The following is a 25,245-nucleotide window of genomic DNA, read 5'->3' as shown; positions in this document are numbered from 1 at the left end:
CTCCCCCAAATCTCCATGGTACCCCTCAGACAACACAAGGAATGGTCTGGAGACTTTATTTAATTTGGATGAAAACCTAGGAGTATTCTCAGTTCTCTGTGACTTGTCTGGGGAAGAACCACTTAGATCATAATGCCAASGCTTAGCTTTAACCAGGATTTTTAGCCCCAAGTCTTACTTAAAGATTAATAATTTAGACTGGTTGTTCAAGTTCTGCCAGCGCCAGTGTAAACAGACAGGCTATTTCTCACCCTGAAAACAAGTCGGGAAGAGGTGAAATCCAGGAAATCCTGGAGGGACCCATTTCTCCCTTCTAGAAGGACTGTGGATTCCTAACCTGGGACTGCGTGTCTAACTTTCTGACAATTAAAAATAGRTCAGAGGTGTCTGGCTTCTCCCTTTCAAATAGAGAGTGAAACTCATTCCTGCTTCACAAGGGAGTCACAAGGGTGAATTCAACATTTTGCACATCAACATTGTGCTGAAAAGAAAATAAAAAGCTGGTACACCAGCAGCCTTCATGGTTTTCATTCCAAACAGCTCCAGCATCTCCTAGAAACAGAATTAACTGTTCTTTTTACGTAAATGGTTTAAAGTTCACACATCAAATTCCTACTTCTATTTCATGTCAGGATTCAGCTAAATGAAGAATCCCAGTGAGATTTTTGCATTAGGAAAGTGTTCCCAATAAATACCAGCAGACTTCAGATTTTTTTAAGCTATACTGAATGCACAGCTTAACAATAATGAATGAGTGGCTGCTGCTTCTTATCACAGCTCTCAGTCATAGAAAAGCTTTGCCAAAACCCTACTAATTGAACAGTGCAGACTGGAGAGTAACTGGCTGCTGGAAGGAATGCAGGAGTGCTGGCAGGGAACAATTACACGTGTGCTAGCAGCACACATTGGCAGCAGGGACAGCTGGCAGAGCCCTGGGCTGCACCAGCAGGAGCATGGCCAGCAGATGTGGTGAAGTGGCTTTTCCCTTTTCCCTGTGCTCAGTGGAGCATATCTGGACACCATGTCCAGTTTCACCCATCCCATCCCATCCCATCCCATCCCATCCCATCCCGTCCCGTCCCGTCCCGTCCCGTCCCGTCCTGTCCCGTCCCCTCCCGTCCCGTCCCGTCCCGTCCCGTCCCGTCCCGCCCGTCCCGTGTCCCTGCACCAGTACAGGAATGATACCAATAGCTCTGGGTGAGTTAAGTGAAGGGCCACTGCAATAGTCATGGCAGGAGTGTCCAGCCTGCTGAGACACTGAGTGACCAGGAATTATTCTGCCTGGAGAGGCAGTGGTTTTGGGGGTGATCTCTCAGTGGCCCAACTGGACCTACGAGAAGGTTACCATGAAGACCAAGACAGGCTCTTCAGAGGTGTGTGGTGRGAGAAYGAGAGACAAAAGCTGTAGATCAAAACAGAGTAATTTCTTAAYGGATGGGAGGAAAGCCATTTTCCCTAACAGCAAAAGCACCAGCAGGTTGCCCAGAGACACCACAACATCTCCATCCTTGAAGGTTTTCAAGATCAACTAGACAGAGCCCTGAGTGATCTGGGCTGATTCCATAGCTGGTCTTGCTTCAAGCAGGAGCTTGGGCTGGGTGAGCTCAAAAGGTCCTTTTCCTACCTGAATTATTCTGACATTCTTATAYTATAAACTGTTATTTGTCATTAAAGGTACAGGAACAGCATCAGCCATCAATGAATATCTCTTGACACACAGGACAGGTAGGCTAAAGTCACCTGCAGGCCCCCTCTCCACTAGCACTGCATCCACTTAGTTAAGGATCTTCTGAGGCAAGAACTCCAAGATCTGCCAAGACCTGGTCTGGAGCCAGGTGAAGTAACTGGAAAGTTTGAGGGTACACATCAGCTGAGGTGGATATCCAAACCTGAATTCATTATTGGCAACTCAATTACACTCTGTGAAAAGATGTAAGTCCTCATACTTAGGCAGAAAGCTAAAATAGGTCAGACTGATTAATGCCAAAACACATTTACTGTTCCCTGACTACAAAGGGAGTCTGACTATTCCAGCTATAGTTGTGTATAGTGCACACTGTGCAGTTGGATCAGCTGGTTCCTGCCCCTACTGACTTCAGCTGGGGGGTGAGGTGATGGATTATGCTTGAAACCTATCAAGATCAGCACAGCCAGACTGAAACAAAATGCAAACACTCCATGCAGAAATGTATTTCTAGTGCAGCTCCCAGTTTAGAATTCTGGTCCCACAACTTTATAATTGCAGCAGCTATTTATGGACAATATATTTTCCTTCYTGACCACCATGTGTGGAAAAATACTGAGGATGATAAAGAGAGACTGGGTGAAATTTTATAGCAGAAAACACGAGGGAAGCTGAGGAGAAAAATACTGTCAACTAATACATCTTAAAAACTATGAATGTACTATGGGTTGTGATGATGTTTTCCTGAAGCCTAGGTATATCGTGCCAGGCTTCTTCCCAAGTACACAACAAAGGCAGTATGAKCCTGTTTTCATGGTCCTAGCAGAGGAAAAGGCTGGTGCCACTTTCCATGTTACTGGGGGAGAATTTCCAGTAGATGGGGTTGAGCCTGGGCTGAGGGCTTTGGGAAGCCTGAAAAAGCTGGGGTTAACTCTGTAGTTTCACAATTTATTTCTGTTGCCAGAAGCAGGAGGCCACGGGGTGAAGCAAATAGAGATTCCAGCGCTGGTTAAAAATAGCAGTGTGGGAGGAGAGGGCTGCTGGAAGGTGAGGAGAGCAGGGCAGTAGCCAGCTCTGCTTCCAGATGGGCAAATGCCTGGGAGGTGGCACAGGATGAAAGATGGGACTGCTGCTCCTGACAACCACCAGCTCATGCTGGCTCCTGAAGTGRAAGCCCAGCCAGGTGAGGAGATGAGCCTGGGTGAGGGAAGGTGAAGGAGGCTCTGACTGCTGCCCCAAAACACTCCCAGTGGGGAAATAAAGCAGAAAAGAGTGAGTGACCACAGCTGAAAGACAGTGTCATTCCCACACACTAAAAATATGTTTATCCTGGTCAGTAATATGTTTAGGTTGGAAATTAGAATAAAGTTTCATTTCCTCTTTGTTTCACTTATTTTCTTCAGTCTTCAGCATTTTTGCCTCCACAAATAAAACAATGTCCAAACCAGAATCCCTTCGGCATCCACCCTCCATTAAAAAATGCCTGCAAAATGATTTCTCTGTCAGCACCCTGATGACAGGCAGAGCTACACTACTGTACAGATATAAATGACAAACAGGCCTCAGAGCAGCAATAGCTTGCATTAGGGAAACTGAAATTAGGACAACAGACAAGCTTCCAAGTACAGAGGTCTGAAGAAACATCACRTGCCCAAATCTTATTTGTTTCCTGTTAGCAGCCTATGAGAAAGTGTGAACTTGCCCCATCAGCCTTCCCCACACTTTTCTGTGTTGTTKCGTTTCCAGCTCACACAGTCCATGTTTCCATTTTACTTTATTTCCATTTTCTTTTGCATTCTTCCTATGCTTACTAAGCCACCTCCAGGCAGTTACCACCTGCGTATCTACAGAGGAGCTCAGGACACAAAATGTTAAAATGGGAGAGAGATGATCAAGAGGGACAACWCGAGCCATGAATGTCTTTCAGTCAGCCAAGACATGTGTCTGTGTACTTTGGAAACCCTTTGATACAGACCAGTCCCTGAGTATTCAGGTCTCATCTCCAACTTTCTCCCAACATTTTATCCCTCTCCTGCCACTGATATGAAAGCAGACTCCCTGCCACTTGCTCTCTGTGCAGCTAGCAGCAGAAGCACAAGAAACTGTAGCCTGTGCCACATGAGCTGCCACAGAAAAACCCACACTGAATGAGCCACACATCTGTAAACAGCTCCCACCCAAAGTAAAGCATTACAATTACCGTCACTATCACAATTATCACAAGTAGCATCTCATCGAACTCCCAAACACCCCAGAGAAAATTCAGATCCATTTCAGACCCTCTCTTCCYACTTTTGGAAAGCAGTTTTGCAATTCTTGTGTAATTACTCACAAAAAAAAAAAGATAAAATAAAGCCAATTATCTTCTCCTTTAGTCATGCCACTCGTAGGCTTAGCGCTGTCAAGCTGAATTCCCCAACAGACCTAAAACCGAGACAGCTCTGTGGAAAGTTGACACAGTGTTTGGGAATGCCAAGCCAAGCAAGYAAACAGTTTAGCAAAACAAGCTTTTCTAAATCTGTCCCATGGCACAGAACAAGCGCACGGGCAGCACCATTGCTATGAAAGGAAGACATGTAGGACCCCAGCCCTTAAACCTGCTCTGTACTTTGGCTCTAGCATGGCTGCGAAAATAAATACATTTTTAAAATCACCCCACGTGCAAACTGGCCAAAGCGAAGGTCCCAGCATAGACAGAGTGATATCACAAGTCCTTCTTCTGATGGTTATGTTTACTCCAGTTGGGAAATTAATCAGGGCTACAAATGTGTGTAAAGACAAGGTTCTTTCAGCCTTCCAAGAAGTACATAAAAATGTATTTCCAAGTACATGAAAAACCATGAGATGTGTAACTCATAGCCTGTGCAAAAAGTCTTCCTCTGCAGTGTTCATACTGGAAGGAAGAGGAAGGCCTTACAGAAAGAATCAAAAGGCTTTTTCAGTGTATTTGTTCGGCAGGCACTTACTCCTGGCTCCTGGCATGTTAAGCAGAATTGCCCAGGTATCAAACACTCATACAGAGGATGGATACTCATGCACATACATTTTACCGCACCATTGCAGCTCACACATGCCAGAGAAGCTTCATGGATTGCCGGTGCTGACCTCTGAGGGGGTGGAGGCAGATCATTCAAGAGTGAGATTGCTGTCTCTACTCTGAATRATGGCTCTCTGTGCCTCTTTCAACTCCTGTCTCCCTCTCAGAGGCGTCAGTGAACCCCTCCTACATTGCTCCCACCAACACCACTCTTCAGAGTGCAATCACTTCATAAAAACTGTGCTGTGAGGACAGGTGTGCCTGCTGCCCTACTCCTTTCATCTCGTAAGTTAGCAAGGAATGGCTTCACAGCATGCCTGCTACCTAATATGAAATGCCTCCTCTTACATCCGGGTGCAGCCAAATGTCCAACATTTTCATCCCTACTGCATCTATGAAGGAAGGCTGGCAATGGTAAATAGTCAGTCTGGATTCACATGTGTACAAGCCAGGACTTTCAGTCACTGACAGGTCCCTGCTGTCCCAAAACTAGGATTCAGGCCCCCCAGTTAACTGAGAAACTCATTCTGATATTGACTYTGCTATGTATAAATGTGTAGTACATCTCTTACTCAGCCTGTAATGTGTTTGTATTCAGTTTGCCTAATAATGTGCTCTGCATTATTTATGTACAGATGATAGAACACATTTGAAAAACAGTTTTTGTAAGTTGAAACAAATATTCAGTGCCTCACGGACCCATGAAAGAACCATCCTGGTGTCTTCCTTGTATTAAGAACTTTGTCCTTTCACATTCCTTTTGAAAGGCTGCCCCATAGCTCACAAACGATGGTGAAAACCTTCACCTTTGCTTAGTATTTGCAGGGTTCAGAAGTGGAACAAACCCAATAATATTATCCTAGTTGTGGAACCAAATAATTGGTAGCCATGAGGTGAAACCAATTCCTAGATCCAGATTTCAACCTTGTTTGTGTTTTGAGCAGGCTCTTGATACCGACCCAAAGTCTGTCTTTCCTCTCCTGGGAATTTCATCACTAGAAGAGCACAAAGCATCCATAGGGCCAGACTTTCCTCCCTTGAGGCCCCTACACTGCCTCCAGAGAACCACCCCAGTGACCCTTTGCTGGGTCTCCTCACACGTCACAGCTCCCCAGAGCTGGACACCCTTTGCAGAGGGACCAAGGGAAAGCCCTTAGCTAAGGAGACAGAGGAGTGTCCTGCCTCCTTTAACACACACCAGGAATGGCACTGAGGGAGCGGGCAAGCTGAGCTAAACACAGAGTACTCRATGTGGGAGGAATCAGTTTTGTCTAAAGCCTCTGAAACCAGCGAGCCCCACTTGGCCTGGCCTGATTGACCTTTAGTGCCCACAGCGTTGTTGCCACAGCACTCGTGCCTTTACCACAAGCTCTTTGTTACTGGAATCCTATTTTTTGGAAAAGGACTCAGTGCTTACTTCATGTAACAGCCAAGCCCTGAGTTAAGTGGCTAGTTGCTGACACTGAAAGCAAACRACATTTTTGTTGCCTATTTTCTGGTTCAAATTTGTCCACCTCCAGCACCCAACCACCTTGCTATGTCCAGAGATAATCTGCCATTATTAATTTTCTCCCTGCTTTCAGTTGTTAGTGGATAAATATAAAATGTCATCTTTGACAAAATAAATTGATTTAGATTCTTTTGCCTCTCTTTAAACAGGACAGTTCAGCCTATGCTCATGCAGCTCAGACGGTCCCTGTTCTCTGCCCATCGGTCAGAATCCTTTTAAAACCGTAAACATTTCAGAAATGGTGTAATTAATGCTGTACACATGGAAATATCACCTCCTTGACCTTTACTCAGCAATCCACCCTGATCAGAGACAGGACCATTTGCTTTCAGGTACACTGTATCACATGGGGAGTGCGTGTTTGGCTGACTATCCCTTATAAACATGCCTGAGTCACTGGTTTCCARAACACAACCTYCCAGCCAAATGGCACAGCTATAAARGCACATCTTTGGTCTGCAAGCACCTTGAACGTATACTGGTGATAGAACAAATTTGAAAAACAGTTTTTGTAAATTGACACAAATATTCAGGACCACATGGATCCATGAAAGAACCATCCTGGTATCTTTCTTTGTTTAAGAACTTYGTCCTTTCACATTCTTYYTGAAAGGCTGCCCAYAGCTCACATCARCTGAAGATTCAAATWYRTATTTTTTGTGGATGAAGTCAGTTTACCAATGCAGAAGTTGCTAAAGAACAGGCAACTGTCCYTGACATTGTCATTTATTTCTTCATCACTGGTTGCATCATCATTGCCTTTGTCTCATGAAATATGGCACATGTTCTTGAGTCAAAACCCAAGTAACTGAGTACTCTGAACCTCAAAGAATGAGCCCTTTGGTGTATCTCTAAGGAACATCAATCCTGAATGCCTTCTCATTTACAATTACTTTAGAMAGCATGACTGTTAGCCAGATTGCAATTAATTGGATGCCTTTATTGAGACTAATATTGTTAGCATTTGGGGTTTTTTACTCAGAGCATCATGTGGAACAAAATCATGTCTTACAGAAATTTCAATAGTTATATGTTTAAATAGATATCAAAACTATTACCTCTCCCAATCAAACAGACTTTTCAATTAGTTCACAAGACAGTTTTATATTGATTAAGATTAATTTTATCACCTTTTCCTAATTCCTTCCTAACTGCAGTTCTGTATTGGCTTTCTGTGATTTACCCCAGAATTTATCAGATTGCTATCCACTTCTCAAGTATTTGAGTCAAAACTCCCATTTTTTCCTTATTTTTGGCTTCCATATCCTAACAATGGACTTCTTTTCCAGTTTGTGGTGCTGAAATATGATGGAGTATGGGTGCAGTMAGTGAGAACATATTTTTTCTCAGGCTGCAGTAAAGAAAATGGTGCTTTTGTTTTGGTCATTCTGACTTCCTCTACATCATGTCTCCTCTTCTGGATTAGAAAGAAAATTTCTGCATATGAGCACAGGCATGATTGCTTAGGGAAAAATAAAAAAGAAGAAAACCTTGTTAAAATTCTCAAAACTTTCACCTTTGCTCTTCTTTTGGTCAGGGGAAGAAATGTGCTGCAAGAGTTGCAGGTAGAATCTATCCCTTCTCTCACCAGCCTCTTTCTGAAGTGATGCAACTCCATCACTCCAAGCCAMTTCATTTGTTAAGCTTTTTGCAGCACCTAAATCAAAGACAGCCAAATCTGTCAGATTCCTTCACCAGCACTGCAGTGCACATGACAGTAACAAGGGGATCACCTTCCTRCCTTCCTTCAGCACCTTCTTTCCCYGAAAGGARCAACAGATCAGGGCAAGGAAACTGAGCAGATACAATATGGAAAGAAAAAGCTCCCCTCTAAAATATTAGCTCTTGATTCCTCTGATTCACTCAGGATAACTTCTCTCCACTGCACACACATTACGGCAGAAAAAGCTGCCAGAGGAGGAAGGAAGGGACACCTGAGTTTGATAAGGAGATGACCGTTCATGCTTGGTGCACCTTTGTGTGTTGTCATTACCATAGGTTTGCACAACCTGTGCTATTTAAAGAAGGGATAAGGCTGTGATAATTTGAGATTATCAAATATAATTTCAGATTACACAGTCGCCTGTGTAAAATGATAGTGAGTGACAGGAACATCCCAGCCTGACCCAGTAAAATGGATTAGTAAAGACCAGTATCTCAAATTTCAGGCTGGAGTCTACTGCTGTTTCTAGTTACATAAATGGAAACATAGGGCAATATATCAATTCACTGCTACTTCACACTCTAACTTGCTGCTAAATGCCTGCAACAGGAGCTCAGGTGACTTTCCAATTCCAGGTGGAAGGTTTTAAGGACTGAATTATTACTTAGATACCACAGGAAAGTAACTGATACTCTGAAGTGTCTTTGACTAATGTATTTTGTCTAACATTTCATGYGCTCCAAAATTGAGTCCTATTTATCACTTCTGGCAAGAAATAGGATCACTTATGTGGCAAGCTTTACTGACTAAGGTTGAAAACAATTTGTACAATATTATTGCCACCTCTGTTGAAGAAGGAACAACTGCTACCCCTCACACCAGCTTTAAAGGGTAAAGATGGATGGGTAGAAATCTGCATTCATATGGGAAATAGGAGATAAGGAAAACTGGCAAGACCCATGCTATAAGAACATCTGGGCTCAGAGAACAGGCATCCACTATTTAAAGAATGGCTTCCTGATGCTCAGCTTTGAAAGTGGAACAAATATTTAGTGCTGGCTCTGAACTTTCCAGCTTTTGAGTTTAATKCAACATGAAACAGACTTTGCAGCAYGGAGGAGCCATTCCACACCGATTTGCTCATTGGGTTTGGCTTACAGGGCTACTCTAGGGATGGCCAGCCTTCAGGAGGTGATACACTGCACCTTGGCTGGCTCCAGAGTCAAGCCACCAAAGATCATTGGAGGTTTCCAGAGGCCTCAGCAGCACTTGGTTTAAGCATCMTTTTCTTGCTGATGACAATACTTAGAAAACTAGGTAAGAATTAAGGACTTCCTGGAATTAAACTGGGGTGTGACACAAGATGATTAAGAGGATTTTGGGAGGGGATCTTGCACAAAATCTTGGGCTCCACCTTTTTCTTCCTCTTCGTCAGCAACACGTTTCCTGTCCCACAGCCTGCCGTGGCGTTCTCCCTTTTCCAAGAGCATTCACTCCCAGAGGAAGGGCAGGGGCAGCGATCACAACAGCAGAGCGGCTCAAGGGCACAGAAAGCTCACACTGACCTGMGCTGTTTGACATAAAGCATGTTTGTCAAGGAGCAGCAGGCAGCTGCTCTGCCTTTTTTAATTCAGGAAAGGGTGAGGACCACTCATCTGAAGTGTCAGAGGAAGGTGGAGCAAAAATTATTACATAAAGCCTCTTTCAACCCAGTCCATGCTGTTTTCTCAGGACAAGTCCTCTGGGACTTCCCCAGAAACTCTACTRCCATGCTTGTGCCTTTGAGATAATCCTCTACAACTTCAGGCTGGAAATTAAAACATTTCRGTATGGAACAAATGAGCATTAAGGCTGCCCTTGATGGCAGCAAATCCTTGATGGATTTGCACACACTCTGTTCATGGTTAAGTCCTAGGCTGTGACTGTTCTCATTGGCTTTCAAAAGCAGCAGAGAACAGGGGAGATACAAATGGTGGCAATAAAAGTCTGAAGGAGGAAAATCCAGTGGAATAAAGCACCAAAGCAAAGAGATGGAGAGTGCTTAGGATAAAGTCCTATAGGAGTTGGGAGAACAGAAGAGTAGGTCAATCTCTAACAATTCCTGCCCCATCAGCAAACAAATCATCATTCTCAAGATCTTGTCCCAATCATTTACAAGCCCATTTAATGGGAGTGTCAGCAGCCCTACAGACCATGCAGTTTTATTAGTGCTGTGGAACAAKCAGTGGGTTAAGAAAGTGAATTTTTCAGTCCTACTTGGTGACCCTGGGTTTTTGGAGAACCCTGTAATTACTGCAGCCTACTTGAAAAGCCTTGTGTCCATCACAGGAGATGTCAAAAATGCTCTGCCTTACCGACACACATCTTTAATGGTGTGGGCAGGAAACATCTCCAGTTGCCTGGGGTGGCAAAAGAGGGTCTGGGCACAGCTATCATGGCTGGGCCCCCACCTCCTCTGGGAGGAGAGCAGTGGAGGTAGGATCAGAATGGAGCTCAGCAGAATTCAGTTTTCATGTTGCCCAGCCTCCAGTTACATGCTCATGCGTTCAGGGGTGCTTCACTGCACAGCCCAAACCTCCCTGCACCCCTCTCTTCAGAGACACCATCCYTTTTACTTTATGAGTGCTGTCTGGACAGCATCACAGTGAAAGTAGAACCCCTATCATCATGTGGGAAAGGCCCCTGGTTTGAGTAGTTCCACTAAGAGACTGTGTGGGCCAGATTTCCTTCCCTTTTCAAACAGCATTTGCAAAACTATCTGTCATGGAGGACTGCTTTACTGCTGAATCCATAATAAACTGGACYAGAAATAACTTTCCTATGTAGGAGGAAATATTTGAGGCTTTGAGAGAGTTATTCTAGGGAAAAACCTAAATGTACAAACCCCCCAAAAAACCCCTAAAACACATCTAGGCCTTAGATCTCTCATTGGTTTTTGTTGAGTTTTTTTTTTTTTTTCCCACCTTTGAGAACCTCAAAATATGTTGATTTTTTTTGCTTGTTTTGGGGCTCTTATGACTAAGTGTTAAAATGAAGTTAAGCTTGAGGTAGAGCTTTAGTTTTAAGCTAGAATTTCCTATGCAAAAATATAAAACCAGCCTATTTGATTTAAAAAAAACCTGAATTTTTTGCTGCTAAGTCTCTCAGAACTATCAATTCTCACAGAAAGTTTTAGACAAAACAGGATTTTGTTTTGTTGCAAAAAATATCTGTGAAAAAAACATTCCCAAACTGCTTGTCGCTAACAAGGCTGTCAAATGCCTTGTGTTCTTCTCCCAGGGAAACTGTTTTGTAAACTGAAACTTGCTGCTCTTGCAAAAGCAGGAAGAGATTCCACTGACCCCCACAGCTTCCACACTTAGGAAAGCACATCCCAGTGCCACCAGAAAAAATGACCTATCGTAATATTTGAACTCACCATCTCCTCTGTCATTCAACAAAACATAAAGAAAAAAATCACCCAAATAACCTCCCACCCCAAAAAAAMCCCAAATATAAAAAGTTTATATGCCAGTATGAGTTTGTGACAGCTGGCAGACAGAAGCAAATAGATTGAAACTGCTTTYTAATGGACCCTGTGTGCATCTGAGCACTGCTAGGGGCACCAGAAGGTTACAAATCCCAGTCCTGTCCGGTGTTAATCCCTTAGCACACTTGAAAAATGTGCCACCTGTTGAAGGGCAAGCCCCTGTCCTCTCTCCCAACGTTTGAATCTGCTGCCAGATTTGACAGACACAAGCAATGGGATTCACTCCTCTCAAGGCAGATGGTTCCCACAGAACCAGGGCACCAAATAATAAAAAAAATGGAGAAGTGGTATTTTAGGCCTGCTTCTCATTTGTTACATGTAAGGGCAACTACACATTTTCATGGATACAGCTAGGTCAGCTAAGCTAAGCAAACAGAATGCCCCCTTTCCTTTTYCTTTTCCTTTGCTACTGACTTTTCCCTTTGAAATCAGTCTCAGCTGCAACTGAACATTGGTTCATGGGCAGAACCTGGAAAAATGTGTCAGGTCTTCACTGCAAACAGTTCAGATCTCTGCCTTGGGAAACTACAGCTCTCCCTGATGATCCAGGAGGTGACTTTTTCCTCCACTGAGCTATTTGCAGTGAAGACATGACACCATGTTCTGCCCAGTTTAGTTGTGCACAATCACACTGCACTGAACCATAGTAATCAATTATAGATCCATCTGCGGCCACAAAGCATGGAATAACTCTTCCACAGGCAACTTGCTGTCCAAACAGCCCAGAGATGATGGTAAGAAGTACAATACTTCTTATTCCCATCCAAAATAATGTGATGTGTGGTCCTGAAAACCCAGGGGAAAAGGATGGTCTTTCCCACGGGAGGAGCAGAGGACATCCAGCTCCTGGTCACAGCTACACAACACACCACAGGCTGAGCCACTAAGGCTACATTCTAGAGTTATTGACCCGGCAAGGGAARCACTCTGGTTTGATTATCAGGCTCTCTGATGAACAGATTTGCAGCGCTGTGGGCAAGGACGGTCCCAGCCYCACTGAGCCCCATGGCCTGGGCTCTCATGAGCCAAATTCCCCTGGAGCAGGTCCAAGTCAAGGTCAGGTATTAGTTCCTCATCTCTTAGAGGTGTACCACCTGTGGCAGAGCTGCTGGAGCATGAAAGTCTCAAGAGCTGCCTTTATACATGGGAAAACTGAATGCTGGGKTTATTTGCATGGGCAGCTGAGCCGCCTCATACGGCACATTTCATCACAGCCCCCTTTGCCTGCCAGGGGGTATCTACCCTGCACCCACCCTGAACCCACCTCCCTGCATGTGCCCTGAGCTCATCTGACCCCCATGACAGTGAATTCCAGGCAAGCATCCCATGCAACAATGCAGACCTTGCTACAAACAAGTGTTTTTCATTATGGTTGGAGTTCAAGGAAAATAGCTTACAGAACTTGGGAGGAAAAAAAAARMMAAAACAACAAATCAACCAAAACCCMCTWGTATATATATACATTTATGTCAAAGGATTGCTGAACTCAGAGAAGCATTTKCTGCCAAGTGGCATGCCCTTCCTTTTGTCAGCAAAACCAACATATACATTTGGGCTTGGATGATGACCTAACTGGGATGCTAAGGAGATGTTTATCTAGGGATGTAAATCATTGAGATTGGGGGAGGAAACAAAAGCCCAYGAAAACATAGAGCAGATATGAATAACAGAAATGTTACCAGTGGTGTTTTTGTACTTATTCCAACACTGAAAACAATTACCCTTTGGCAAATTTTCAAGTTCTGTTTATTTGACAGTATTGCAAGTAAGCCAGGGGAAAATAAGCATAAAATGGAACAAACTGATATTCCTGATGCAGAACTGGATTGRCTCTTAGAGGAAAGCATAACCAACTTAACCTCCAAATGTCATATGCACGTCATAACATAAAAATGAACAAGGTACTATTTATAGAGCTTCAAATKAGTAGCTGACAACTGAAACTTTACTACGCCCATTTAAACACGCTTTCTTAGGTAACTCCTGCCTTTCACATAAACACATTTGATTTCAATAAAAAGGTGTGCTTGGGGATCTAGTGGTGGTTTTTTTTTTGAACATGTAGAAGTCTGAACTAGTCCTTTTGTCTGCAATTTCTGTAATGACAGCTCAAGCTGTAGAGGACTTCGTTAGCAATCACTTATCTCATGAGACATATCATTGTTCACTAATGAACTTCTGTCATTTGTTTGGAAGTCCCTTCCATCACTGTTACACTTTTTCAGATAGTCCAGCAAGTCTCCACCTCACATGGAAAATCATTCACAGCTGTGGAGGGAGCCATAACACTTCTGCCAGCCTGAAGGTATGAGAGCATTTGGTCACAGACAGCTCCTCCACTTCAACGCAGCATCTGTGAGATGGACTTTGCTGGCCAAGCGCCTGGTGTAACTTATTTAACATATCCTGTCACCATGGTAGGCATTTTTGTGCCCAACAGARGTGGCAAACTTCTAGTTTAGTGGGGAAATGGAGCAATTACAGGCTTGCATATAACAAAACTGGAAGACATTGTGGTTCTCTTCGTACCTACAGCTCAGCTGTGTGCAAGGAAACCAGTGTTTAATTCTGTTCCTCTGTCTCACTTGATCACCCATGCCTCAACTCTYGAGAATGTACTTAAACCACTGAGCTGTAAAGCCCTGCAGGGAAAGGAGGAGAGGGGACTTCTCATGTGCTTTGCTTTCAGCTCTTCCTATTAACTGACTGCAAGCCTCTCTATCCACCTCTGCCATAACACTCGGGCCAGAGCCACAGAGCAAGTCACCAGCAGCACAGTACAAAACTGGGAGAGCCGTGCTGAGGTTCCCAGGTCACCTCATGTGGGCCAAGGAATAGAGGCACCAAATTTTAAAACTGTCAGTCAAAAAAGTGACAAGATTAATTGTTATCCTGTCAAATATGGTAGTTTCTGCATTTCTTTACAGTTCTGATTTCATGCTCCTTCACATAGGAAGTTCATATTAGACCAAACCACTTAACACCCCAGCATCTTAGAACCAAACTACTTTACTAGACTGTTTTTCCTCCCTCTGTTAAGTGACAGTTTAAAATTACTAATTCAATGATGCATCATCACCAAAGAAGAAATGCAAGTTGGCAAAATATTTCAATGCCAATTGTAAAAATAGTTCTTGAAGCAATGCAATTGCTAGTTATTCATGGGAAGCCATGCTAAATTTTAAACTTGGAAACTCTGCTACAGTGTTGCTCATTCTTCTTATAGGCTTTGTTTTGAGTATGAACTCAGGGAGCCAAGAAATCCCAAAGAAGTGGGAGGAGACAAACAAAAACAGATACTGGGAAGGGGTGAAGCTGTAATATGGGAAGCAAATGGATCAGAAGAGCCACAGGAGTTCAAGAACATGCAGCTTTTAAGGCAGGATGAGTGACTGGATCTCAGCAGTGTCTCTAGTGCATGATTTCTGAGCAGGGATCACAAAGTGTGTGCCTCAGAGCTAGGGAAGGGGTCTGTGTAGCAATTACTTTACCTCCCATAATATAAAACTGCTGAGGTAGACCAGGCAAGGTCAGAAGCAATTTACAATCCCCATGGGCTGAAAGCTGCTCCTTGACCTGCCAAGGGCTGGATAAATTTCAGCTACCACTGCTACAATAAATATTTGCAGTGTGTCTCAGGGGCACACACGGGAGCCCAGTATCCCCCTCACAGCAGTATTTGCATGCAAGGCTGCAGATTGCCTTGGGGAGAGGGAAGGATTGTGCTTCTCTCTCTGTCTGTGCCAGGATGGCAGTAGTGTCCGGCAGAGGGGCTGGGMATCAGCACAGCAACATCACCATCTGCTTCTGTGATCAGACCGGAGAGGAGCTGCTAGCTGTGTCTCCTGGGAGGGGTGTGTGTGTAAATTTAAGTGTTTGATGTTTGTCTTGCAGAATGGTTTATTCATAATCGTTAGCTGAAGGAGTGAGTGGGTGGGCAAAGGTTCTTTTTTACAGCAGCTGCTTTGAAGCCAAACTGAGCCACTGACCTGCGACATTTCCTCCTGCCTCAGGCACAGCACAGCAAGTGTGAGCCCATGCACGGTCACAGCTGCTGGTCTGGGCTATGTTCACACAGGCAGGGGCAGTCTGTGACAATGACTTCCTCAAGGATCCTGGCTGCATGCCACGGGTGCCACCCAGRGCGTTCCCATCCTCCTCCCAAATACATGGGTTTGGACAGGGTAGAGCACCGTTCTCCTGACAGCTGCCTAGGCAGAATCTGACAAGTGTCTGCAGCTCCTTTCCACTGGCACATCAGCCTTTATTGCCTGGGACCACGCTGGCCCCTGATAAACTGAGCTTGTGAGCCAGAGACTRCAGCAGGCTGTGGACTGATGATTATCTGCATCCCATCAGGCACCAGGGGKACTCCTGGCATCCTGATGGGAAGAGTGGGGCAGATTGTTCCAACCCCCAAGGCTCTGCTCTGCCACCTGTGACTAATTGTTCACCTGAATTAGAGCATGACCACTCCTGCTGATACATTGCACTTCCAACAGGACGGCCAAGACTTATTTTTCCCTAGCTTTCAACTCCAGTACTTACTCTATTTTCACATTCACCCATATCTGCTCTGCTTGCTGTTCATCAGGCTCTTCAGCACTCCCTGTTTCACARGACTTATCTCCTCCTACATCCGTGCACACCTCAAGGCTCGGTGGGTGGCAAACACCACACTCACAGTGGGATAAGGAAAGTCTGTAGGTTTGCCCAGAAGCAAGTGCATGTACACGTGTAATCACCTACCCCAGCTGCTCATTCAGCGAGGGTGTGGGTTTGAACCCTGGCAGTGAGGCAGGCTTTGGCTTTTCCACTTCCTCCCAAAGTGTGTTGGGACAGTGCTTACTTGTGCACAGAGTCCTTACTGGTGCAGAACTTGATCRCTGTTGTTCCATGATCTGATCCCAAACAGCAACTCAGTACCACACAGCCACCCACGCACACACCCTGCAGTGGGGTGGGGAGGAGAATTGAAAAAAGGGTAAAGCCCGTGGCGTGGAGATAAGGACAGTTTAATAAGATTATAATAATAATGATAATAAAATAATAATTCTAATGGAAATAAAGACAACCAGAAGAGAAAGAGGAATAAAATCCCAGAAAGGCAAGYGATAACCAAATCCACTGCTCACCACCCACTGACCAATACCCAGCCTGTTCCCAAGCAGCCATCAGACCCCCCTGGGCCACTCCCCAGTTTATAGATAGAGCAGGATGTTCTATTGTATGGAATATCCCTCTGGCCAGTTTGGGCCAGCTGTCCTGGTCATGTTCCTTCCTGCCTTCTTGTGCACTTCCTTGCYGGCAGAGCATGGGAAATTAGGAAATCCTTGACTTAGGGTATGCACTACAGAGTGAAAATGAAAACATCAGTGTGTTATCTACATCATGCTAAATCAACAAATACAGCACTGTACCAGCTATGAGGAAGAAAATKAAATCCCAGCCAAAACCAGGACACCTATGATTGCCAGGACATCTTTATCATTGTTCTTTACTTGCAAATACATTGAGAGAGGCCCAAAGCAACAGCTTGTACCCAAAAGTTCTCAAATCTAGAAAGTACAGAAGTGTATTTCAGACCTCACATCTGTCTGTTGTAACTGCCCATGTGGAATTTCCCAACTTTTCCCTACTACTCTGCAACAGATGGGATAAAAGCTGCMAAACAGTCCCTAGACTTAGCCCAGCTTGTTTTTTTCCTGAGCACTGAATTAGTACTACTGAAAAACAGGCCTGGCAGTTTGCTCAGGGAGCTGACGTAGCTCAACCCAGGAGCTGCAGAGCATGCTGTCAACAGAGTGTCAGCAGCATTTGCTGTGCCACACRGAGAAAAGCTGCAACAACCACACTCATCTGACATGGAAACAAAAACAAATTTCATCCACCTCCAGGAGCAAAGGGCTGGAAAAATTAGTCTTTGGTTTTGTTTGCTTCCCTTTGCTAACCTCAGGCAAGGCAGTTACCATCCTGCTGCAACCTGTCATGCCAAAACCAACGCCTACATCAGTAGGCTATGTGCTGTGGCCCACTGGTTTTTTTGTGAATTAATATGGTGAAGTAACACAGGCAGCCACCAAAACTGCTTTTCTCCCTCRTCCAAGTGAAGTTTCCCTATTGACCCAAGTAGCATTGTGCATGCCACATTTAGCTGGTACTGCAGGGTCCTGTATCATCCTGCTCCTTACACCTGTCAGAAAGCTGAGAAGGTTTAGGTCACCACTCACTCATTTCAGCATTTCAGGCTGCATCTATAACATTTGCACAGTTCCTGCAAAATATCTGTTACCTTATATAACCTCAGGCTTTAAAAATAGTTAATTCACATTCATCTACTTCCAATTAGTTACACTGAAGCATTTTTGGCCCGCTGTCCTAGGACGGTAGGTACACACAACAACAACCAAAAGCAGACAGCTGTACTTAAATTAATCAAGTAGCTTAAGAAAAATGTTATGTATGAGTAGAAAGGGTTTGGGAATTTTTCCTCTTAATATCACAGCGCATTTTGACTTTAAACAAATCTGGTTTTCATTTAAGCAAGCCTGTAAGCAAAGTTGGGTCAAAATAAGAAAATTTTTGTCAGCAGCTTGAATAAAAAATTCAAGCATGTGGGTTTACTGTCTACCAAAATAAAACTGTTTAAGAACACAAGTATCTAAATTTTTATATAAAAAGCATGTTTTAAGTGGAAATGAAAAGAATATTTTAGATTGCAATTTTTACACCACTTCCCCCCCCCCCCAAAAAAAAAAATTTGAAAGTAACAGACTTCAGCTGAAGACAGATTTTAGACCTGCCTTTCCCCACCAATGAGAAGTGACTCAGATGAGATGCCTGATAGCTCATCTTGCTCTGGATGATGATGCATTAACTTTCTGCGCTTCTCTGCTCCTCCCACAACATCGCCTCTCATCACTAGGCAGATAAATACTGCATGGACATCTACAACAACACCAGTACCTGACAGCCAAATATAAAAACAGCTACCTGTGTTCAGGGCTGAAGGGGACACACAGCATACCCCAAATAATGCATGGAGACATGCACTGGAAAAAGGAATCAKAGACTGACTATCCTGAGTGATAAGGAGAAAAGTTTTATAATTCTATGAACTTAAACTAAAGGTCATATAGATAACCTTGATTTTGGCATGTATTCACTTTTGAAAGTACCATTGGTATTATTAAACAGCACAAAACCTCTGTAACAGGGTTCTTCCAATATCGCTTTCTTAATGTTTTGCAATAAATATACCGACACAACAGATTTTCATTTGTGAAAAGGGCTCTTTGAGCAGCACTTGCAGCTCTCTACTAGAAGTAGGGCAACTACCCATCATTACAACCTTTATGGGCCTTCTCCCAAAAGGTGAGACAGCCTCCAGCAGGTTTACAGCCTGTTGCTGAGAAAGGAAAATGCAGCCCTGAAGGACCTCAGTGATTTCTGGGGCAATGCTCTTCAGCCAGTTACTGTCCAGATTGCTTAACYGACTGAGAGGTATTTATGGTGTAGGTGTGGAGGTTAAAGTTGCAGTTCAGTAGCTGCCATCAGTCCTGTCCCATGCAGCCACATCAGAAGTGTCTCATTTCAGGGACTGGGACAGGTTACAGGATTTGTGCCTGTGGTCGTGGCCCAGAATCCATCAGCCCACATGGTCTAAGCCTGGCAGACATGYAAGCACCTTCAGGCAGGATCTTCTACAGAAGCATCTGGCAATTCTCGTTGCAGGTTACTTGGGAATTAAGAGTATGTTCTCCGTAAGTAGGGTATGTCCTCAGTTCTCATGGATGTTCTGAACAGCAAAACCAAACATGTATTAATTAAGGCTTATGCCTYAGTCATCTAGGAGGAGTTGTCCCTGCCTTTGGCAGGGGGYTAGAACTARATGATCTTCAAGGTCACTTCAAACTCCAACCGTTTTTTGATTCTGTGATCTATCCCTTTATTAAGCCAGTTTCTTCTGGTTCTCTTCACTCCAACCTACCAACACTTTCCTCTGCATTTCTGACTAGTTCCCCTGTAAATAGAATGTTAGATGGCTATTTCCAGCTGCAAACGACTACAGCTGGATTCCTGCCATAGAGAGTTGTCAAAGATGAGACCCTCCTGTAATGTATAAAATGTGAACTCTGTTGCCAAAGCCACCCTTACAAGTCACTTAGAGTCCTCATGTCAGCGCTCACTCTCTCTCTGCTACCTGCCCAGGTCACAAGGACTGCCTCTGCAGCCCGTTCCTCACACTGCTCTCCTGATTAGAAACCAGTAAGTTCCTGTAGCACTTCATTCATACCTGAAAGAGCAACAATTTGAAACACGCTGGTGAAAATAATGCACCAAATAAAAGGGGAATTCAGTGTCAAGGAATAAATAATCTGTTTGGGAAGCAAAGGCACAAATCATTTGTTTGTTATGGAGCAAGAGGAGTGAGGGAAATGCTTTATGGCAGACCTGGAAGGCTTGTGRGGTGTGCCTTATTTTTTTCCTCACTGCTATGAAACAGTACAAAGTAAAATTATGGAGTATACAGAGCTGCAGTCAGTCCTCTCAATACAGTGTTGTCCTTCTTTAGAGGAGGGGGGTGTAAGATTTTATGTTTGCCTTTGACAATGATTTCTTTAGTGCTTTCATCTTAAAAASTATTTTAATTGGATCTGTGTTTTCATCATCTTTAGTACTATGATTTACCCTCATTAACCCCATGGATTATAGAAGGGTAATTTTGCTCTTGGCTCCACTTGGGCAAAAGACATGATTTTGTGTGCCTCAGAGTACACAACAGAACTGAAAGCATTCATTGAAAAGTTAGGGTAATGACCCCAAAGCACTCATTTGCGTAATGCTTTTTTACCTCTGGAGTGCTGTTTTGTCACCCAAGCTATGAAGTCAACCTTAAGTATCCTTCAGCCTTTGGCTCACAGGTTTTAGCATGAGGTCACCGCTGCTGGACACGATGACCACCAATGTGATTCCTTCAAGAGTCTCTGAAGTAAGCAAGAGAAATGAATGTTCCAGGTGCTTCATATGGTGATTTCACACCTTACTCTGGGGCAGTGGCAAAAATCCCATACCAGCAGATGAAATAATATGTCAACAGAGCTCAGACTTGATGCCCTCAACAAAAGGCCGCTCTGCTTTACTTTGTTGTATGGATCCCTCAGCCAATGACTCTTCCCAGGTCTTTGTTCCCTCCCAGGCTGAGCACGCATCAGCAGGTCAGTAACACATCTCAGGAAAGCAAGGGACTGCTTGAATCGAACAYATGGCCTGTCCTGCCATGGCTGAGAGTTATGGCTTCATAAATAGCTCAAGGAGCCTGAGTTATGCTGTTGATCCAGAGGCAAAGGAACTGACCTTAGCATTACTGCAAAGGCATAACCTCATCCTATAAATGTGCCTGCAAGGTTCCCAACACCTAGACAAACTCCAGCAGTACCAGCACACTTCCCAGGTCRCAGAAGAGATACATATTCAGCAAAAGCAAGAAATCCTGCACAAGCTGTTTGGCCATCACTGCCCTGAAGGGACACAAGACAGGCACAGACTGTCCTTCCTCAAGGTCACACCTTGCAGAAGGAAAGGTGGCCTGSTGGGAATACAGGAGCGGGAAATAAGGCTGCTGCCCTCTCCATCTAGAGGAGGGGCCACAAGCAGCATRTGGGTCACACACCACTAGGGCTGGAGAGGAGGAAGAGGAGAGTAAAAGTGATCACTAAAGCTTCTTCAAAACAGAATTGAGAAAGAGATTAACTAATTAACTAATTAAGTAAGGCCAAAAGCAGCAGTCCTGCAGCAAGGCAGCACATACTGCTTTCATGAAGAGTCCCCCCAAAGTCATCTGCCTGGCCAAACTCTGTCTAATGTCTGATCACAATTATGGATGCATATTAAACTAAATACACTGGACTGGGATAATAAGCTATCTCTGGCTCCTTCATTCCTCCAGACAATTGATCTGTACAGGGAAGTTTTTGATCCTGTTCTTTAAATTCTCCACAGGTTGGATGGGTAAGCTATTGGATTCAGCATGTTGAAAACATTTTAGAAGTTGGAAGGACAGAGGGAATAAACAAGAAAAAAATACAACCAGCAGCCACTGGCACACAAATTATAATTCCTTTTTTTTTTTTCCTGGGAAGTTCTGCTTCTGTGCTTAAGACCCAGACAGACAGGAAAAACCCTTGCCAGGACATCAGTTTTCCTCATTTGTGGGAAAGGAGAGTGCTGTGCAACCTTTACCAGCAGCCTTGCTGTCAGCTGAAGGACCCTACAGCTTACTCAGGGCCTTTGTTATAAATCCATTTTGGCTGGGAGTGGCAGCAGCTGTTAGTGCCATGAGGGGAGCACACTTTAGGCAKCAGTCATTTTGTGCAGTCATGTCTTCTGAAACTTTGGATGAAGCATTAATGTTGTCTAGAGAACCTTGAGGCAGGAAGGAAGTCATGTCTCCTGAATTCTCCACATGCTACCCAGAAGACAGTGAAAGCATTTGAAGTACAGGAGCCACTGTCATACCTCAGAGACTCCCCTCCTCAACAAGCCAACAGAAATAGTCATTTGTTATAACCACTTTCCTGGATTGGGAAGTACAAATAGTGAAAGTTACTAAGCTCTTTTAAAAAAAAAGAAAAAAAAGTAAGTGTGCTCTGTTTCCAAGGTTTCCTCCAGACTGATTCTCCTGGCAAACAGAAAAGATCTCAAAGCCAAGTAACTCTACTCAACCTCATCCTGYGTGTCGCATGCTCGAAGGATTAAGTTATGGCTTACTGCAGCCATAACCCGGAGATCATCTAAAACTTCATACCCTCCATGGGTAGCACAAACTCTTTGCATGTTCSTTTAATTCTGTTTTCTCATGAGCTTGCTCAGCTATTTCCTGACAACTCCCATGGGTCATTTGGTGTTTTTTTCCATGTGGTTCAGGCCCATCTTTAAATCCTGAAGTGTCTCAGAAAATTCACACTGAGTAATTGGTAATCAGCAGAGCGTCACCCATAGCCTTAATGATCAGGAGGCAAATTCCATGCAGGATCACAGTTTTAGTGTCCCTTATCAGAAAACAGGCAGAGCCTCACCACTGTTATGTTTATGTTACCCAAGACAACAAGCAGGTTTACAAAACAAACCAAAATGACCTTCGAAAGTCATGACAGCACAACTGGTCATTTTAAAGCCAGATTAATGATCTTCAGTGTCGAGATCAACCCTTTATGTTTGCATAATCCATATGGTGGGTCTGGCTCTAGATACTGTCCCAAAAAGAGCAAGAAAAKTATTTTTTTTTAAAGGCTGGATTGTTCAAACTCATAAAGAATTATAATTTCAAACCAAAACTGTGATTTGGTTGTGCTTTGGTTTACCAGCTGCATTTCTCTCAAAGCATATTAATAATGCCCACAAAGCAGCTGKTTTTACCCTGGATGAGACCTGTTTGTCCTTTTGGTTCCCCAGCACAAAGCTGTGRCATAGGCTGCAAATATGCAGATGAAAGAACTGCTGAAATAAGCATTCCAAAGCTATTGAACAGCCCTGGATATCAGCCTCCCTGGGAGGCTGCTCCCTTGGGAGCAGTAAAGCAAGGCCATGCAGCAGGCATCAGTTTATAACACCTGCCAAAATTCCTTATACCTTAACAGGGATAAAAAAAAGCCATGCCATTGATTAAGAAACATATATTGCTGACTGTGGCAAAGTTATTTAATGATATTTTGGAGAGAATCAGAGCTTTATCCTGAGGAAAGTCTTGTGCACCATCAGGAGAGGCATGCAGGGAAACCCTGTGCGGAACAGAGCTGTTTGAATTGGCAGGATGATAAGTAAATGGAAGGACATTTTCCTCCTTTGCTCATCTCTGTTTCATTGACCTTTTCTTTCAAAGGATGGAAAAAAGCACTCGGGTCTGTGAAGAAACATTAGGAACAAGGAAATCCTGCAAGTGAAAAGAAGCCCTACAAGTGGGAAAGGCAAAAAACCAGCCAGCGTAACCACAATGCTGGATTTCCTATGGAGATAACCATCACCGATGCACAAAGCTCCTGTGTTCCTTCAATTAACGGACTGCAGGTGGGAGCCAAAAACACTGGATAATGGTAAGTTTCACTTTCTACAAAGTCAAAAGCTGTTTTAATAGAAGCATAAGTGCCTTTCTTTTCAATTCAGCAAGAAAGACAGTATTTTCTCAGGAGTGACTGAACACCCACGTTRTTCAGGAGCCAGGCAGAGCACTCCTTGTTAAGCTTGCTTGCAATTAGTCATGGAGTCAAAACTATCAAGAGCTGGTACCCTGGGTTAGGACAATGCTGTAAGTCTTGGTAGTWAATGCATTTTCACTGAACATATTGCCAAGAAGATTTTCTCTGGCAGAGAAAGGGAAAGCTTGTCTCTAGTAAACGATGTCACCAGGGATTGGTACAACTTAACTGAGGTGCAGCACGGAAGAACCAAGACAGGAGCAACTTTGTCCATCTTGCCATTACAGGTGAACTGTTGAGGRTCACACTGATCACTTCTCATGTTAAAGGGAAATTTTTTGATGTCAAGAGGAAATGTTCAGCATCTCCTATGCTAAGGACAGTCTAAGACACTTTAGGAGGCCTGTACCTCACCACTCCACAGTTCTTAAATTCMCACTCTCCATTTGCTGGTCCACAGCAGCCAAATTACCCCAGAGAGGGMAGCACTGCATGTAAGGCAACTAGGTTCAGGGCAGAGACAGTGAAAGCCAAGGAGGTTAAGAATGCTGCTGATCTGCACGTTTAATGAAGTATTCCCTCCTTCTGTCAGCCTAACACACAAACATATAGGCATGTCTATGCATTACCACACACCTACTCTACAGCATTTGAAGTCTAGTTGGCCCTTGAGGCAAGAATCACATCATGCAGAACAAAGCACAAGCTCCATGCCATAATAAACATTTTACCACTAATGAGACCAAATTGGAGCTGAACTAAAATCTTAGCTTTGTTCCTTAGCTTTCACACCCAAAGAAAAATCATAGGAGCTACATCCTTACACAGGCTATAKAAAAGATAAGGAAGCACATTTATGATGTAATTCAGTAAATCATGCTGGTCTCCCAGTAACGAACCCATTTCTAATTATCCTGGAGTCATCTCATCTTGCGTGTACTGCTCGAACACTCGTTTAAGGTGCTGCCAGAGTGCCTTGTCAGTAGGATATAACTGCCAATAGAAACTTCACAGCACAAATCTGAAGTCAGGCTTGCATACCTGACCCAGTCTCTAGCACTGTATTCATTCTTGAGAAAACTATTTTAAAAGAAAACCACAGCACAATTTTGAAAGGGGTCTGGGTGAAAGAACTCAAATGAGAACTTGGAATCAATGATTTCATAAACGACATAAAAGATTCTTTCCACTTGTTAGTGTTTTAAAAAATGAAATTCTTTCCAACTTTCAACATTAAATAGCCCAAAAGTAAGGTTGTTTTCTGGTTGGGTTAGATAAAGGACAGAAACAATCTCCAAGTTTTTCTTGAAATCTCCTTAGATCCCAAATCCAATCTACATATTTTTATATTTTTCAGTAAATCTTTTAAGAGAGGTCCTTTTTTCAGAAGCCATACTAGTTCAGGGTTTACTTCTTGCCCTTTACCACATTTATTCTCCTCACTTTTTGCTGTTCCCACTGTAAATGAAAGTTATGGTTCTTTATACCCCTTTTAAAGAAAATAAGTGCATTAATAACCACCAAAAGTGTGTCCTGCATAAGTACGTCAGTTATACAATTAAACATTTTCTCCTTCTCATGATATGTTTTATTGTGATATAAATCAGGACCACAAGGCAATTTAACAC

This window comes from Malurus melanocephalus, unplaced genomic scaffold (genome assembly GCF_030028575.1).
Source record: "Malurus melanocephalus ecotype Western Australia unplaced genomic scaffold, MMel_1.1 scaffold_126, whole genome shotgun sequence".
Lineage (NCBI taxonomy): Eukaryota > Metazoa > Chordata > Aves > Passeriformes > Maluridae > Malurus > Malurus melanocephalus.
Note: the sequence above shows the minus strand (reverse complement) of the source record.